The following is an 18,916-nucleotide window of genomic DNA, read 5'->3' as shown; positions in this document are numbered from 1 at the left end:
AAGTCAAAAAGAAAAATCATAGTAATAAATGACTCACTACTACAAGGACTTAAACATACACTAACTGTACTCAATTGCTTCTGAAGTGTACATTCTGTCAAGAGCAGGGCTCAAGGACACGACAGAACTTCCCATAGTTATCAAAATCCACTTACAATTATTCATTCTGAGATATATGAAAGCACTACAGCTGTCTCACCACATATTTTGAAAATCACAGATTGTCAAGACCTTGGGATTTGGGTGCTATTTTCATCCAACCTTCCCATGCCTGAAAGACAATTGAAATGAGGAACAACAGTATAAAAAGTCAGGGACTCTCTACATAAATAACATTGATAGAAGAGATTTGGTTTCTGGGTTCATGATCTATGCATTAAGATGACAAGCTGCTGCCACAAGATGACTTGCATACCACAACAACTGGTAAAATATGTTTGGTCAATCCTTGCTTGAAGGAAGTCATTTGTTCAAAAGAAAGAGAAGCTTATAAGGGAAAGTTTCATTGTTTTGTGGAAAATGCTCATTCTGCTTTGAAAAAATAATTGAATAAACTTGACATTGGTGCAGAGACATCTAGGTCAACATTAATGGAGGACTAAATAAAAAGCAATGATGTTGTTGGACCTATCACTGTCTTCTCAATATGGATGAAATTCTCCAAAACCAAACTGCAGACCTTTCAAAGAAGAGCAAAGCTGAAGTGATGAGAGATTTTAATTACTCCAATATATACTGGGAGAGAAACTCTGCCAGTCATATTACTTCCAGGGAATTCCTGATTTCTCTTAAAGATTTGTGCTGAAATCTTTGTTTCAGAAAGTGGAAGAAGACGTAAGGGGATTCAGCTATCCTTGACTTGGTATTAATCAATAGGAAAGACTTAGTTTAAGATATGTAAGTAGCAAGATCATTGGAAGAAAATGATAATATAATGCTAGCTAGAGTTTTTGATTTTAAGGGAAACAAAAATTGAATGTAGTCAAGCATGTACATTGGACTTCAAAATAGCACATGTTCTTCCTATGAGAGAAAAGAAGAAACAGCCAAAATGGAGCAGTGCCTTCCTTGTTTAAAATCTGAAAACAGAAACTTCTTAGATTTTATTTGAACTCTTTTATGCCCAAACTTTTGGGGGTGAGATTTTTGCCTCCTTCACAATAGTTTACGTAACAATTCTCTGTAAGTTGACAATAGTTGGTTCCTGCCTGATTCATAGCCCTTGTGGTTGATTGATATCTGAATATGAGCAAAAGGCAAGTGCAATTTTAGACAGCATCAATACAAATATAATTTCTAATTCCAGGGAAACAGTTGTTCCATTACATTCAGTTCTGAACACAATCTTTTAAGGAGGATTCAGAGAAAACTAGAACTGGTTAAAGCTATGTCTCATGGAAAGATATTGTAGATGCGGCTCATGTTTCACCTTGAGAAAAGAGAACTGAACAATAGCACTGTTCAAATACTTGAAAGGATGTCACATTAGAAAGTCCTCTCTTGTCCCAGAGTTCAGGAATAATGTGGAATAATGGATTTAATTTCCAGGAAAGCAGAATCAGATTGAATGCTAGAAACAGGTTCCTCACAGTAAGAGCAGTTTGACAGAAGAATCAATTATCCTGAAAATTGGTAGATTTTCTTTGAATGTGCTGAAATGAAAGGTACGTTGGGATGCTTGGGTTTAGATTTCTGCACTGAATAGGGGGTTGGACCTCATGGCCTAAGTCAGTGTTTCTCAACCTTGACAATTTTAAGGCATGTGGACTTCAACTCCCAGAATTCCACAGCCAGCAATGCTGGCTGTGGAATTCTGGGAGTTGAAGTCCACATGCCTTAAAATTGTCAAGGTTGAGAAACACTGGCCTAAGTGGGCCTTTACAATTCTAAAAGTCAACACATGTTAATGAAATATTTAAAATGCTGAATTGTATCCCGTGATACACACATTCCCCTCCTTTATTCCTCTTTTATAGGCCAGATCATGTAACTCAAGACTAAAATGGATAAGCCGCTGCCTGGATAAGCCGCTGCCTGGATAAGCCGCTGCATTTTCTAGGCAAGATTTCAGAAGTGGTATGTCATTGTTTCCTTCCTAGCACTGAGAAGTGTAACTGGTGTAAGGTCATTCAGCTGGCTTTGTGCCAAAGGCAGGACTAGAATTTACAGTCTCCCAGTTTCTAATCTGATGCTGACATCAGGTTCAGAAACTGGCTCTTATTTTCTCTTATATTTTTTTCAGAGAAACTCAATGTGAAATATATGGTTTTTGACCTAATTTCACATCCACCACAGCTTTGAGATCATTCTGAGAAATGATAAGCAATACCAAAGATTACCAATGAGCTTGACAGCCCATTCAGCATTTGAACCGATTACTTTGTAGATGTAACAAAAAATTTGTTAACATTTTATTACTTCCATCTCTGAGATCTTCAATTCCATCTACTCTGTTCTTGCTGAAAATGTAGGTATTGCGGTGTATATGTGTGGGTGTGGAATGACATTGTCGCTTATAAAGCACAATATATCTTACCACAGAATATGAGTGAGGGATACTTTGAAAAAAACTCATCCACATACAGTACTTAAATCAAATATAGATGGTAATGTACCATAGTGTAGTTTTTAGATATTCTTGTTTCATAGAAAAAAGTATTTTGAAGCTAGCCTAAGATATTAAATCCAATAAACTGGAAAATGTTTGTTAACATTGCTCGCCCTTCTTTTTTATGAAAATCAAACTGGATTAATAAAGGCTCTATATAGTGTAACAAATATATTTAGATGAGCAGAGTTATTTTTCCAGCTGGAGGCTACTGTCACTGCTGTTGTCAAAGAAAACAAAACAAAAAAAGCCACCCAGAAGCACAGTTACAAGATCCCTGCCTGTTTTTTTTAATTTCTTATATCTCCAAGCAGAAAGCAAAATATTGTTCTCTGACAGCTAAATGGATCTTAGCTCACTGCTGAACAACAGGATTTTGCCATTTCATATCTTTTGCTCTTAGGTAACAGAAAATCCCATTAACTCAGTATGTTATTTCAAATAAGTTCTTCATCTCATCTTCCTTCTTTAATGAGGCTGGAATAAAAGCTTCCTGACCAAGCTGGGGGATTGCTTGAGGAAGAATAAGTTGCTTGTTCTGAATTCAAACTCAATATCCTTGACAACAGTGCATTTCTCCTGATTCAACAGCACACAACAGAAGGATGGAATAGAGAGTCAGTGCCAAATCCCATTATCCAAGGCTGGAACTCTGTCTGTGACCTTGAAGGAGTCAAAGTCTAGAAAATAGGCCCCTTGTCAGTCAACAGGAGTGCTGATTTTCCACCACCTTATCAGGTATTTAGGAGCTGAGGGACAGGAAACAACAACCAACAACTTAATAGCCATCAGCACCCTAATTAACAACTAAAAGATATACATAATCAAGCACCATATAAATACAACACATAGAACAGCCCAGTGCACATATTCTGGAGAGGGAGAAGTTCCCTAATGATGGTTTCCAGCACAAGCACAAGCTTGGGAAAATAAATCTTTGGTCCCAGTGATCAACTCAGATTGGATCCTGCAACATTATCTTGGGACACATATATTTGCCTTCATTCAGGAGACAAATAAACTGTTGTTCCCCAAGACATTTCCTCAGGGGCCATATTACTTCAGACTAACAAGATAGACCAGACTAAAAAAAACAATGCCATATGGGTCAGAACTATTTTTATTGTCTCAAAGGTGCTTTTTTCAAAAGGTAACTGGACTTCCTTGGTTTTTGCTTAAAGATGTTTTGCTTCTCATCCAAGAAGCTTCTTCAGTTCTGAATGAATGATGGAGAATGGAAGGATTTATATTCCTTGGAGTCATTTGCTCATTGGTATTCTTTCTGAGAGTCACTGAGGCCACTTGGAAATGTATCTGTGCCCTCAGGGTCACCTGCATAGTGCAAATGGGTGTGGAGCCTTTTTGGATTGTGTTGTAAACAGGAGATAGGTGGTGTCGCATCCCTCCCCCTCTGTTGAGAAAGGGCTGTTCAATCTTAATGTAGATGGTCTTTTTGACCCATCTTTCAAACCAGTGGTCCTCTCAGGGCTTGTCTGAGACATTTAAATAATTCAGGTTATTTTCTTGGCCAAGGGCCAAGCCCCTCTTATCTAACCATTGCCTTAATAGTGGCTCTTCCTCCTGTCCTTCAAGGCCATTCCCTACAGCCTCTACAGTTACACTTGAGCATACGAATCAATGGACATGTGAACTGTGCTACTTATTGCCTTCATTCTTAGTCTTGCCTCTATAATTTTCTTGACTAGTGAGTGGAAGAATATTTTCTTCCTAGAAAGGCAACACATTTTCTTTTCTTTCATTGCTGATAAAGTCTGTTGGCACTCATGTCTTCTCTTCTCACAACAGGAACCCATAATGCAAGAAGTTGGAGCCCTGTTCAATTCAGTCTTCCTGAAAGTTTGCATCATGAGCTGCAGATTAGCTCTTTAATAAAAGAAAGCTGGGCACCTGCTCCTCCACAGGAGCTACTTAGCTGCCTCTCTAATTTCTCTTAGAATAATTTCTGAAATATAAAGAACTGAATTGAAACACACACACATATAAAAATATCTTTTTTCTCTTCAGGTGCTGAAAATGTATGTAAGTATTTGAAAAGCTTCATATTTCTCTCTGTGACAGACAAAATTATGGCAATAAACACAGAATTTGTGGCTTTAGTAAACTAAAATATTCAGTAAAATTAACAGAACCATGGCACTGCAGGAATGTAAGTTTCTCTGTAGATCCTGTGTATTGAGCTGCATACTTGATTTTCAGGACAGTAGGAAGCACGTAAGGAAGAAACACGTTAGACAAATATTGAGAAAACCAGTCACAAAAGATAGCCAGGTCATAGAATTTGTACCTTCCCCTAAGGAAGGCATGAATATGCCCCACTAATTATTTTTTTAATGCAATGTATTCATAACACTTCTTTTGTCTCTCCCTCAGTCCACTAATAAGGCAGATGAAGATCATTTTTTTACTGATTCAATATTAAAAGTAGAATCTTCCCTCTTCTTATGACACAGTTTTTGCTATGGGTGTAATCTAGCATGCCTCATTGCCAATGTGATTGCTGACAGGGGTGGGACTGGAATCTGCCGAGTTGCAACATTAGGATGCCAAGGGCATATTGCCTTCAAATTACTGAGCATTGCCATTTATGGTTCTTTTGACTTGAATTGCAGGAGAGATTGGGCATTTGGCTTCTTGAGAGAATGTTAGATCTGTGCTATGAAGAAGGATCATTTAAGCTAGTAAAGAGAGTTGATGGTATTGTCAATTGGGTATGCTACATGTTTTTTTTGTCGTCTCTATCAACAAAGAGTTCCATGTGGCCATAATTCTTATGGAGGAACAAGTGCCATTCTGTTTACTCCATTCCATATTCTTGTCACCCACAGGTTATTTCTAGGTACTGCTACTTATGAGGATTCAAGGAGACTCACTGCCAGCTCCACCATTCCCATGTGGCATTAGTCAAGGATAAATCTTGTTTGTTACCAGTTTCTTCCTCCTCTTTCACCCCATTTTCTTCCTCTGAACCCATGACCAGGCTGACTAAATTTATCATCCAAGCATTTCCTATATTTAATCACAGCCACCCCACATTATTGTGAGTTATTGCTATCTACCAACATTTGGTGAGGGTAGAAATCAAGCTGGTGGAGTCCATTTGCTTGTTTGGCTTTGAACACTAAGGACAGTACCAATCTCTGGTTTTGTGTCCATGACAAAATAAGGCTTGGTTCATTCTGTTACATAACTTTGTAACTTTCTGTCAGTTCAAGAACTAAAGGTAGTCCTCGACTTACAATCACAACTGAGCCCAAAATTTCCATTGCTAAGCAAGTGTTAAGTGAGTTTTGCACCATTTTATGACCTTTTTGCTACAATTGTTAACTGAATTACTGCAGTTGTTAAGTGAATCTTGCAGCAAATCTGCTTTCCCACATTGACTTTACTTGTTGAAGAGAGCTGAGAAAGTTACAAAGGGTGATCACATAACCCTGAGATAGTGCAACTGTCATAAATACATGCCAGTGGCCAAGTGCCCCAATTTTGATCATGTGACCATGGAGATGCTGCAATGATTTTAAGTGTGAAAACCATTGTACTCTTTTCAGTGTCATTATAACTTCGAACAGCTACTAAATGAATGGTTGTAGACATGGGTTACCTGTAGTGGAAATCACTTTAACCCAGCCTTTTAACTCTGGGTATAGATCAGTACTGAAACTGATATGTTATCATATTTGTTAAAAGTAAATGAATTCATACAAAGCATATGAGGAATGTTCCTGCCATACAACGCCTATGACAGTGGTGGCGAACCTATAGCACGGGTGCCAGAGGCGGCACTCTGTGGGCACGCATGCCGTTGCCCCAGTCCTAGGCCTTCAGTTGGGTTTTATAAAACCTTTTCACTTTAGGCCTCTGCCGCCATGTGCAAAAAAAAAAAAAGGTTCAATCAGTCAATTTCAACTTCTCGCGAGACAAAAAGGATCTTGCAAAGTTGAAATTGATTGATTGAACTTTTTAGTCCCACCCAGTCTGCCGTTACCACCGCAGCCATGCCCACCCAATTGGCCACACCCAGCCAACGGGCCACACCCACCCGGCACTCGACGATGCATAAGTGGGTTGCAGTTTGGGCACTCGGTCTCTAAAAGGTTCGCCATCACTGGCCTATGAGGTCTGCAGTGGACATGAAACCTAGGATATTCTCATTTTTGGTGAAAAGGGCTTAAGAGGTTTTTTTCATAGGGCAGCAACTGAAAGGAAAGAAAAAAGAGATTATGATCTTCCTCGTGTTTTGGAGTAAAGACGAATTTCAGGGTTTTAACAGCCACTGAAAAAGTGCTGGGGAGCAGAATGTCCTCTTTTGATCCATTTTTTCAGTCTAACAGAAAACTTTGACAGATCAGTACATGTCCAATAATATTGAAAGATTAACCTACTAGAGACTTGACTTAGTCAAGGATATTAATGGATAATGTTCCATACCTCAGTTTGTGAGTCACTGATGTTTCTGCAATCTGAGCTCAGTATGCCCCAATAAAGCATAACTGTGAAGGGTAAGTTATTTCCAGACCCTCAGATAAGTCATAGTCATATACTCATAATTTATATGTACAGAGACTGGGATGCTATAAGGAAACAGAAGAAGCAGAATAGTTTCCTTTTAGAGAGCACATCTATAGATAAACTAACTTTACTTCTTCATCATTTACTGACAGTTTAAGTATGAATCAAAGTACAAAATATGTCAACAAGAGAGCAGAAGACAATGACTGCATCTGACAATTTGCACAAGTCAAAATTTACTGTACTATGCCAATATCCAAGGTTTAGGTATACTTTATTACTAATCTTGTATAGATATGGTTCCTGAGAACCCCCAAAAGTTATTAATCTGGATAGTGACAATCAATCAATCAACAGTGCTATAAATTACTGTGCTACCCTTTTAATATATCTAATATAATAGATAGTAAAGGCTACTAAAAGAAAGAGGTCTTAATTACATAAACATCAAAGCACGTTTGTCAGAATAAACATATCTTGACCCTAGAAAATCAATTACAGAGCTTGGTTAAATTCCACTGGGAAACCACAAAACAGGTAACATTCCAATATTTTGCCCTGCCATTAAGCACTTTATTGCTAATAAATGAGGTTCTCAAATTGAACCAGAAGAAAACCAATACAAATGAACAGGGTTACGGTAATAGGATCCAAGAACAAACACTGAGAAACATTTTAGCATTTTCATTTTGCAATAACTCCCGTATTTGGACATTGGGCAGTCTTAATAAACAGCATATACAGAAATGTAATTTGGAAGTGATCGTGGCAGATATAATAATGGCCAAATCTTCCTTCTACAGAAAGACATACAACTAGATTACACTCAAAGCTGCAGAATAGCATTTGTTCACATCTGTGGGGTGACCAAGTAGCAAATAAAATAGAATAGAGCCCTCACAACAGATCAGAACAAAATATGTCATGCTTTTCTCTTGGACCAAGGGGAGTAAACTATAGTAATCCCTTTATCATGCAACACAATTTAAATATCAAGATGATCAAAAAATACATTGTATAGGGGACCCTGAGTGCCTAGGACAGTAGTGTCCCTTTGATTCCAATATCCCCCCACCCAATGAATGGGTGTTGTGTATAGAGAAGAGGGAACCCTCTGCCTAAGGAATAGATTGGGAGATGGTGAGAGAAGAAGGGGGATTGGAAATCCATAGCCACTATGATAGGCATGGATTTGATCCAGATCATCAGGAGCCTGACATATAATAGTGGTCCACGCTTTGGATCTAGTTTTCTTGTTGGTCAGTAGAAGAGAAGGAAACATGTCTAGCTCTGGGTTCTGTTATATGAATGGCTTGCAAATGAAAGAAAGAATATGTTAAACAGGGATTTAAAAATGAAATGCCTTATTTTATAGGCAGTTAATTTTGATGAATGCTTATTAATTCAATCCATACGTGTTTGGCATTGCTCTGCCCTTTTTTAGGACCATGGCTGTAGATTGTAGATTGTCTCCATCCATCTCTAGGTCTATATCTATTCATTTGTCTGAAATGGTATAGGGTTTCCTGCCTGAGCAGGGGGTTGGACGAGATGACCTTCAAGGTCCCTTCCAACTTTATTATTACTATTATTATTATTATTATTATTATTATTATTATTATTATTATTATTATTATTATTATTATTATTATTATTATTATGTCACTGCACACACATACATACATACAGAAACACATTTGTGTGCGATTAGTGGGTTATCTTTCAAGTAAATACAACATTGCTTCCACAGATCATGTCTATGATCCATGAAAATATATGCAATTTTAAATTAGTCTTTGAAGTATCGCAAGCCTATTTGTTGCTTTTGTTGCAAATGACTAACACATTAACTCTGTTAGAATCTTGTAAAGAGCCATCTGCTACTAGGAGAATAAGTTCTTTGCTCTTCCTATTGTCAAAAGAAGGAGGGAAAAAGAGAAAATAGGCCTCAAGGAGCTCTAAGGAAGCCATTCTTTTCAAATTGATCCTCCAAGTTTTACATAAGTCAGGACAGCTTTTGTATTCTATAATGGTTATGATTAATTTATGAAAATGTCAGAGTATGAGGAACTTGATTGAAGATGTTTTTCTTTTTTCACCTCCTAATATGCTCTGCTTATTATAAGCATTCTTCATGACTGGACAAAATAACTTGTATTTAATGGTTTAATCTGTGGATGAACCTGCTGCTTACTAGGATAATCTGTAAATCGTTCATCCAGCATGATAAGAAACAGAAGGCCATGATTTCACTTGGCTGATGTACCATACCATTTCCTTCGAGAACAGAGTTGAAAACGATTCACTGGAGGGAAACAATAGCATTTTCCTCTTTCTTCATTTGACTAAAATTGCTATTCAATATCAGACAATTCATTTCCCTGCTCCCATTTTCCCCTCTGAACTTTCAGTGACAAAGACAGAAAGTACTACAGCACGCTGAAGATCTGAACACTCAGTCAATAGCTGTTAAAAATTACCCTGTAAGTGCTACGTTGGTTGATCTCCTGCACATTGATTCAGAAGTAAAAACCATTGTTCAGCTTGTCGGTCTGCAGGATTCTGGCATAGCACAAGCTCCAGCATAACAAAGCCCACATTCTGATTCAAGTATGCATCTTTTAGATAATGGAAAAATGGATGCTGGGAAATATTAAACATCCGTCCAATCATTGCAGTTCTTGCAGCCTCAATCCACCGTTCACCTGAAAGGCACAACCAGAAACCCTAGAGTTGTATGCAGTGCCTTAAAATCTTGAGCGTCATGCCTATACTATCCATTAGGCCAGTGTTTCTCAACCTTGGCAATTTAAAGATGTGTGGATTTAATTTTCCAGAATTTCCCAGATAATGCATTAAAATGTATACATCCTAAAATTAAACACATATTTTGTTTACTACTGAATTATACAGAGAGAGAGAGAGAGAGAGAGAGAGAGAGAAAGAGAGAGAGAGAGAGGGGGGGGGGAGGGAGGGAGGGAGAGGGGCCCCAGGTAATAAAACCATAAGCATCCAGATTACTACTGCAATGTAATTTTGTATACAATGTGATTGTATGCAAACATAAATGTGCCAAGGACCTACAAGGGCCTTAATGGAGCCCTGCTGGATGCTAGCTTCAGAATTCCTCCAAAAAGTACTGGCAAATTGACATTTTTAATCTGCTTATAAGAAAGAAATTATTAAACATATAGGAGAGGAATGGATGTGTTCATTGTATTTAATCAATATATAATCAAAGCTAATGTAAATCAATTTATCTTTCTTTCCTTGAATTTTTGAGAAGTGACTTCCTCCCCAATCCCAGTATATTATTTTAGACCAAGTTTAGTTCATAGTTAAAAGCAGGTAACACACTCTTACTGTATAACAAGGGCAATATACTGCATTTAATAGGCATTATACTCAGATTTTAAACCAGGAACCCTTGATATAGGATATGATAATGTGAGAGTATTTGAAATGGCACTGAATATAGGAATGCATTTTGAGTACATCAATGTATTGCATAAACCACCTGCTTGGGATAATGGAGAAACCAGAGATCGGTTCTTGGGAAAACTGAGTAATATTGTGAAGCAATATGATGCAGCAGGAAATAATTTTGCTAGATAGTATGAATGGCTGGCTAGAAGAAATTAAGAGAGAACAGAAAAAGTGACTGGGCAATTCAGAGATGGAAGAATGAATGAGAACTGTGCCTGTTTGGTGAGTATCTATTTAGAAAAAAAGGTCTGTTCAACTATGTTTATACATTATTCATATAATAATAATAATTTTTATTTTGCGGTCACAGACCAAAATGCAAGTGCAACAAAAGAAAACAGAAGAAAAATACAATCAATTATTCATATGCACATGTGGCAAAGGAATGGATGTAAATCTAAAAGCACACTTGATTTGATTTTTTTTAATGAAAAGTTGAGATAACTGACATAAAGCACGCACGAGATAGAGAGAGGTTTTTAATGTAAGAAAGCAATTATTTGGTAGTATCAAGGGTCTTGGGGGGAAAAGGAGGACATGAACAAAAGTCTGTTGGGGTGGGGGGAGTGAAAGAAATGAAAGCAGAAAAACTGTAGGAAGAGAGATTATGAGTTAAGTGTGAAAAGTAGTAGAAGATGGGCTACTGCCAACAGCATGAGTGGCAAGTAAACACAAAGAAAAGAGATGTGCAAACTGCTGGAAATAGTATATCTATGAATATTGCAGAAGGATACAGAAGTGTCTGATGGAATGTTGATGGCAAAAGATAAAAGGACAAAATCTGAAGTGCCCCCCCCCCCCCAATTTGAGCTATCTTCGATGGAGTGCTCATGCTCCTGTTTTCCCCAATCCCCATGCATTATTCGGCCAGGGTGCAGCAGTATAGCAGAGCAATTAGGATTTATGCATGTGTGTATATGTGTGTGTGTGTGTGTGTGTGCGTGTGTGTGCGTGTGTGTGTGTGTGTGTGTGAGAGAGAGAGAGCAATGCTTAATCAGCTATAATTAAGATTTTGTACATTTACAGAGACTCTCTGTGTTCCTTTGAGCATTTTATTACTGCATCAGATCCCTGAACTCCTGCATCTTACTGAAATTGTGCAAGTGTATCAACTAATAAGTTCCTTCCCATCCCACCCTGCAATCAAGCCTCAACCATTCTTATCTAAGTGGGTTAGATAGCTTATAAAAGGTGTGACTGCACATATGTCTCAACAAGGTGGTTGAAAGAGAAAAAGAATGTGTGAACTCTAAACAGAGGTATTTGTGAAAAGAGTCATTGATCCAAAGTCACCTGTTTGGAGTTTCCTTGGCCGAGGATGGACTTCACTCCTGATACTTTATCTGCTACACCATACTGGCTGGTGCTCTACATAAGAAATACTCCTTAGAGTCAAGCTTGAGATTCTGTTTGAGTCTAGTGTGTGTTCGAGGTCTTCCTGTACTTGTGCCCCTTCCTCAAATTGGACGCCTTCAGCAGGTCATTCACACCCTAGACACCTCACAACTGGGTTGTTGCAACACATACACTTGATCTTAGACAAAAGGCCAAAAACAACACCCACTTTATATGGAGCTGTCTTTGAAGATTGTCCAGAGATTTTACACCTGGCCCAAAATGCAGGGGCAAGGGTGGTAATGATCATTTTATTTTCGCTTATATGTCATCACAGCTTTGTGAGTGCATTGGTTACAACTCAGATTCCGGATGCAATTTAAGGTGCTGGTTCTCACCTAAAAAGCAAATTTGAGGTTATAACTCTGGGTATGTCTGAGCATTCATGTTTTGTATTATGTAGTCTTTTAAATTTCTTAGCCTCCCCCCCCCCCCGAATCTTTTTGGAGTCAGACAGCCTCAAAATCTAATAAATAAATAAATAGACCATTATGTTGACATAGCCATATAGACCTACAGTAAATCATATGTCAGCTTGCGCCATGAAGCACGGCCATTTCCTCTCCATTATTTCCTCTCTGGAACTTAAAATTAATCTTTCCTAACGATAATACAGAATGTGGGGTGGGGGGTGGGGAATTGCATTGCATTTGAGAGTCCTGATAATTTGCTTCTTCACAATTCTTATGATTAATCAGAGCTCCCTCCTGGAAGCCTGATTGTTATACTTCAAACTTCTTTGAAAAAAAAAAAGATTCTCAGGAAATAAATGTATAAACAACATTTTCCCCCATGGTGTGAATTCAGTCTAATTCTTAAGGATGCTTCACTGGCAATCAGAAGAGACGGACAATAGATTTTCAAAATAACCAGCTCCCGATGATAGAGTAAACACCAAAGGTGGCAACAGAGGCATTGAAGGAATTGGATGAAACTTTTGGAAAATGGTATCGCATCAATCTCCTTTTTCCTTCAGTCCCAATTTCAAATTGTACTATTTGTACACAGTTGTCAGTTCTGCCCTGGAAAATGCTAATGCTTTACTTAAACCACTAATACATGGAAGCTGATGTTAAAAAAAAATTACATGTGGCTTAATTTGATTTGTCCAAATATTTAAGAAGATTGTACATCTTGTCTTAATATGACCTACAAATGGGTCTATTGTCCAGGATCCCACCCTTCATTCTGAAATCAGTGCTGATTTTTTTAAATCGTGCAACTCAATCTTCAGTTTCCAAATAAATATGTAAATGATTTAAACTCAAATGAAACGAACTGCCTTCATCATAAGCCATAGTGGATTTATTTTAGATTTCAAGTGTCACACCTTTACCTATATTTAGAACATTACTCCATGGGTTACAAAATAGTCATAATCTCACTACATGCTTTAAAATGCAATGTTTTCTCACATACATCTAACATCTGGTTCTTGAGCCTAGTTGTGAATCCTCTCCTCTACTGTCATCACAAAATGAAGTGAGAGCGCCTATCATTCTTATCATTATAATATAGTATATATAATATACTAATTTTTTAAGTAAAATACTAACAGTTTTGGCAGGGATGTTCCATTCCCTCTCAGTGCAGAGAAAACAAGACTGATTGAAATATGTAAATGTGAAGAGAAGATACAGAATGAAATGTATCTCTCTTCCCCCCCCCCCCCGCTCAGTCAATTCTTCTCTTTGTAAGCTAGTACATTAGGAAGAAAGTTCTATTAGTACTTCTCACTGTCATTCTGTTGTGCATTTTTTTCCTCATTACGATTGCTTCCTCAAGTGGATTGGCCTGATTTCATGGAGAATCTTCATGCCAATAACTCCGAGGGATGCACAATGGAGGCAATCTTCAGGCAAATTGTCTGGGATAATTTCATTATACCATTTAGTCACTGGGTGGCACAGGGCAGTCATATTTCACTGGAGTCTGAAGTTTCCAGTTACTGTTCTACATTTTGGAGAAAATAAAATTCTTGCCTAGCTTTCTGACTGATGTCTCCTTTATACTTTTTGTTGCTGCGATCCATGTGGTATGCAGCTTATAAATGCTTTTGTTTTGACTTGGATTTGTCCCAATGAAAGCTTCTCAGAGGCTTTGACTTGAACTTAGCCAAAGGTACCCAATATTTGACACAGCACAGCCAGATAAGCATCTGAATTGCATTCTAGAATGAAACCACCTAAAGTAATATATTGTTTACAATCATTGTCAACAGGAAAACACAGTCCCTTTTTTTTTTTACTACACTTTGAATCTACCCATACAACTCTTTTTCTTGTCTTTCACATGGCTTAATTGACACATTGCCTTACATTTGTCAGACTTGGTGCTCGGTGACTGTTGGCTGTTCAGATACTCACCAATTCCTGCCCTTGGAAACTCCCATGAGGTTTGTGCATGAGATACAGAGCACAAGAGCACAGCATTAAGTAAAACTTACATTATAGTATATGTAACTCATTGGTCAATGAATTTTGGCTGGCAGGGTCCAGGAGAAGAGCCTTTTCTACTGTGGCTCCTGCCCTTTGGACATTGTGCCCCCCAAAGTGAGTTCTGCATCCATCCGTTTGGCTTTCTGAAAGGACCTAAAAAATTGGCTTTGCCAACTGGTCAGGAGCCCAAATGGGGGTGCATCATTTTAGAGATGGTTAACAGACTAGATAAGACCCCCCCCATGTGCATTTTGCTCTATTCCTTCTCATCTTTGTCAGCTTTAAACTAATGTAATGTTACTGTATATTCTTTTAATGTTTTATTGATTTTTAATGATTATAAGCCACCTAAAGTCACCACCAGGGTTGAATAAGTTGAATAAATAAATAAAATTATATTTATACCATGTTCCTACCAGGGCACAGCCCAAACATATCAAAATTAACAATTAAAGATTAGCCGCAGTTAAAATCCCATCAAAAGAAAAAAAAATATAAAACCAATATATACCCTAATATATTTAGAGTCACAAAAATGATAACGCACAATTATAAAGTGAGCCATTTAACTTTCCTAAAGTGTTACCACAAAACAATCCTATCATCTAACTTTAATTGCCATTTTCAACATCCTCTACTCAATATAAAATATGCATGATATCGTAGCTGTAATTTTATTCTATGAAAACAGTATAAATTAAAATTTGAAATATTAGTAGCAAAAACTCATTTTTCTTCATGAGCAAACTGCAAGCATAATTTATTTTTGTTATGTTCAGCAAACAAACAGAAGATTACTTTCAGAGGCTTAAAAGGAACTGTGTTCTTTAACTTTGTGTTTCTCTTGAACGTTTAAAATTCATGCCTCTATTATAGCCATCCTAATCATCAATGGACTATTAAGATGGATGGCAGTTATGTTTCAAAGTACTTGTGTCGTACATTACTACCTGGGGAAAGATTGGCTTTTGAAACTTTCATTATGCCATTAGAAACCTATTTCCACCAGTATAAAAAATCTTACAAAGAATCTAGGTTCCATCATCCCTGAAAGCCACTGAAAAAGCTGTTTGCTTGATGAAATATCCAGGTACAGGATGCTTTCCCAGTCAATTATGAGCTATTTGAAGTTTCCTTATTACAGTATATCTTTTTATCATGTAATGATCCATATCACTGCCTTTCATGTAATGACCTAAATTTGAACAGGACACCAATAGAAGTAAGGCCCAAGATCTATGCCAGACAGATTGATATGAATGGTCTGCCTCACCTAGATTCATGTATTTCAACTGTAGATGGTGTTCTTAATACCTGTTGAAATCATCTGATGTAAATCAGGCATGCCCTTGTTGTGACAAATGAAAGTGGCCCACAGATAAAAGTTATGACTCACAGATTTCCAATGCTACGGGCAATGCTTCCGTATATCTCTATAATGTTTTAGTATTGCCTTGTTTTCTGATTGAACTACTTTATGCCTGACCTATTTCTTAAAACAAAAACAAAAACAATCAGGTTTTTCAGAGGAATGTTTGAGACCTACTTCAGAGGTCACTAAATGATCCTTTGGAACACAACCAGGCCACATTAAGATGATCAGAGCTCATTGCACCAAGCTAGCAACTCTTGTGTTCACTCAAGCAGTATCTTTGCTCTTCTCAGTCTAAAATCTTTAAATTCTCAATGTCATCTGAAGGAGAAAACTATGGTTATCAGCCAACAACAAATGTGAATATTGTAATCCATGTTTGGCAGCCAGCTTAATATTGGAGTTTGTTCCAATGCTGTCAGGTCTGCCATGTGATCTCTCCTATCAAGTTCCAGATTTAATCACAGTTTGAAAAGAAATGAAGGGACTAAATTCATAAGTAAAAGGTTTTATTAAATCAGCTGAACTCAGGATTAAAGCAGCTTAGTTACATGCAGATTTATTCCTTTCATTAAATGTCTCTCCCTCTATCTGGGGAAAAGAGGAGCAATATAATACACAATGGAATAGTGTGATGCAACAGTTATATTTTTCTACTTGTTAGCCTACATTTGAAATTCCATTGCAGAATATGGAAGACAATGTGGAATGGAAAGGAATTATGCCTGCCACTTTATTTTTTTCTCTAACCGATGGATGGATTGATTGAATCATTCATCTTTCATTCTGTTTTTATACTAGTGAATCCATAAATATTCAAAGATATTTACAACAGTTGTGGTTGTCTCCCACAAAGTCACCTTTCCTACTTGTGAAGGGCCACTGCAGTATAATCACATTATTTGCATTTAGCCACTACCTTGCAACAAGAAGCAGAAAGAGATCTGTTGGAAGTAAAAGGGAATTCGCCTTTGGAGAACAGGTGGCTGTTTTGTCTTTTTAATCTCATTTTAAAGAACACTTTAACAGAAGCAAAGGCAAGTATCTTGCAGTTTTGCACGAGAGGCAAAAGCACGGAAGGTTTCCAGTGGTAACAGAAAGATACATTATACAGTAAGTATTGTAAAGGGGAAAAATGCAAAATGGGAAGAAAGGTTTATGGACATGTGGGGGTGGGTTTTCAAGATAAGGAAACGACCTTTTCAAACTGGGAGTCAGCTATACTTCTAATTGAAGCCTCTACCACACCAGCATCTCTTTATCTGTTCTCAAATGCAGCCTCCCCCCCTCTAACTACCTGTACTAACTAATTGGAGAGATATGCTTTTAATTCCAGCATAACAAAATCAGGATTTTTTTTTAAAAAAGCTTGAGAACAATTCCATCAGCCTCAAAATCCCCTCAGTTCTAGACTCAAATGTCAGCAAAAAGAAAAGAAGGTGAATCATATTATTTATTAGCAACCCAGTGAGACAGAGATTTCTAGATTAGGCAGCACAACAAGCAGTTAAGTCCAGTTTGCTGGTTGTACACATTCATTTTAAACTTAAGTTGTTAAATGGTCTAAGACAGGGGTCTTCAAACTTGGCCCTTTTATGACTTGTAGACTTCAACTCCCAGAATTCCTCAGCCAGGCATGGTCTAAGACAGGGGTGTCAAACTGCCGGCCCATGGGCCAGACGCATCACGAGGAAACCGTGCCCACCCAGTTGCTGGCAATGGGGAAAAAGGTCTGATACGTCGTGCGATGTCACGTGACGTTGTGGGTCTGACATGTCTGGTCTAAGACAAAGGGAATGATCTGGATTGCAAAAAGGGAAAGTCATCTGTTATCCTTCTCAGCATTATATGATTGTCAATAGTAACTGTAATAGTCTATGGTTACAGACAATTAACCAGCATACTGTTTGGGAAGTGTCTTTAAAACCATTATTTATACTGCAGTGATATTTCCCTTTTTAAGTGGCTTTTAATGCCGACTGCACTTATAAGTCTCCTACTCAGTAGCTTAATCATTCATGGGGCACAGAAGCCAGGAGAGAGCTAATGGTACCTTTGGCTTGAAATGTCATCCATTAACAATGCAATCAATTAATGAATTTTATTATTCTAGAATCAGGTCATGAAGAATAGGTATTAATCAAACACTGCAGTAGAGAGATATAATGTCTATGCATCATAATCAGAGTGGATAAAGAGATATAAGTCAAATACATGCCAGGGGAATGCAAGAGTTTTGCCCCCAGATTGATCCTTGGCACCTGCCCAGCTTTCTCATCCATCTACAGAATTTTTCTTTTTCTTTCTAGAGTAATGTAATTCAGTAAGAGAAAAAAAAAAGACAGATGTTCCCAGTTTCTAACTTAACTTCTGTTCAAATAATCCAGGATGCTTTCTGCTTCTAGTTACTAAATCATAAACAGTGGTCAAGTGATCATGCAACATTGTTTGACCTATAATTGGTCAACATTATTCTCATAACCATGCCTTCTCTCAGAGCAGGTAACAAATACTTTGATCATAACCCTTTCTTGCTATCAAGTTAGCCGAACCCCAAGACAGGGCATAATTTGCTAAAGAAAAGTGGTCATCTCTCCTGGCCATGTGGTATTATAACCTGAGAGGTTCACCTGCAAATGCCTACAAATGACATTGACCCTCTCAGTCCAAGGATTGTTATGAGGGTTAAAAAAAAGAGGGAAACTCAGGTATCATATAATCTACCTTGAGCTCTTTGCAGAAAAGGTGGGATAGAAATGTGATGATGATGACAACAAAGAATGTTCTGCACAAAATCTTAGCTATTTCACAGGAAAAAGAGCTGTTTGTACCCTGCAGGGAGACAAAGCTAGAGACTTTTGGCAACTGGGTAAGTGACTGAGAATCTGAATCTCCTTTTGCCAACTTCCTGCAGGCACCGGCAAAACTGGTTCAAACAATTCTATTACCTGTACACAGGGTTTTTTTGATGACAGAGGAACTCTTTACCTGTAGCTTATCTTCTATGCACCTAAAAAGCATATACAAAATGCAGCACAGTAACCTTCGTTTTGATGCTTGTTTAAAAAGAAGTCCTACTCCTATATA

This window comes from Protobothrops mucrosquamatus, unplaced genomic scaffold, assembly GCF_001527695.2.
Source record: "Protobothrops mucrosquamatus isolate PMUCROS unplaced genomic scaffold, P.Mucros_1.0 scaffold44, whole genome shotgun sequence".
Taxonomy (NCBI): domain Eukaryota; kingdom Metazoa; phylum Chordata; class Lepidosauria; order Squamata; family Viperidae; genus Protobothrops; species Protobothrops mucrosquamatus.
This window is presented reverse-complemented; position numbering follows the sequence as displayed.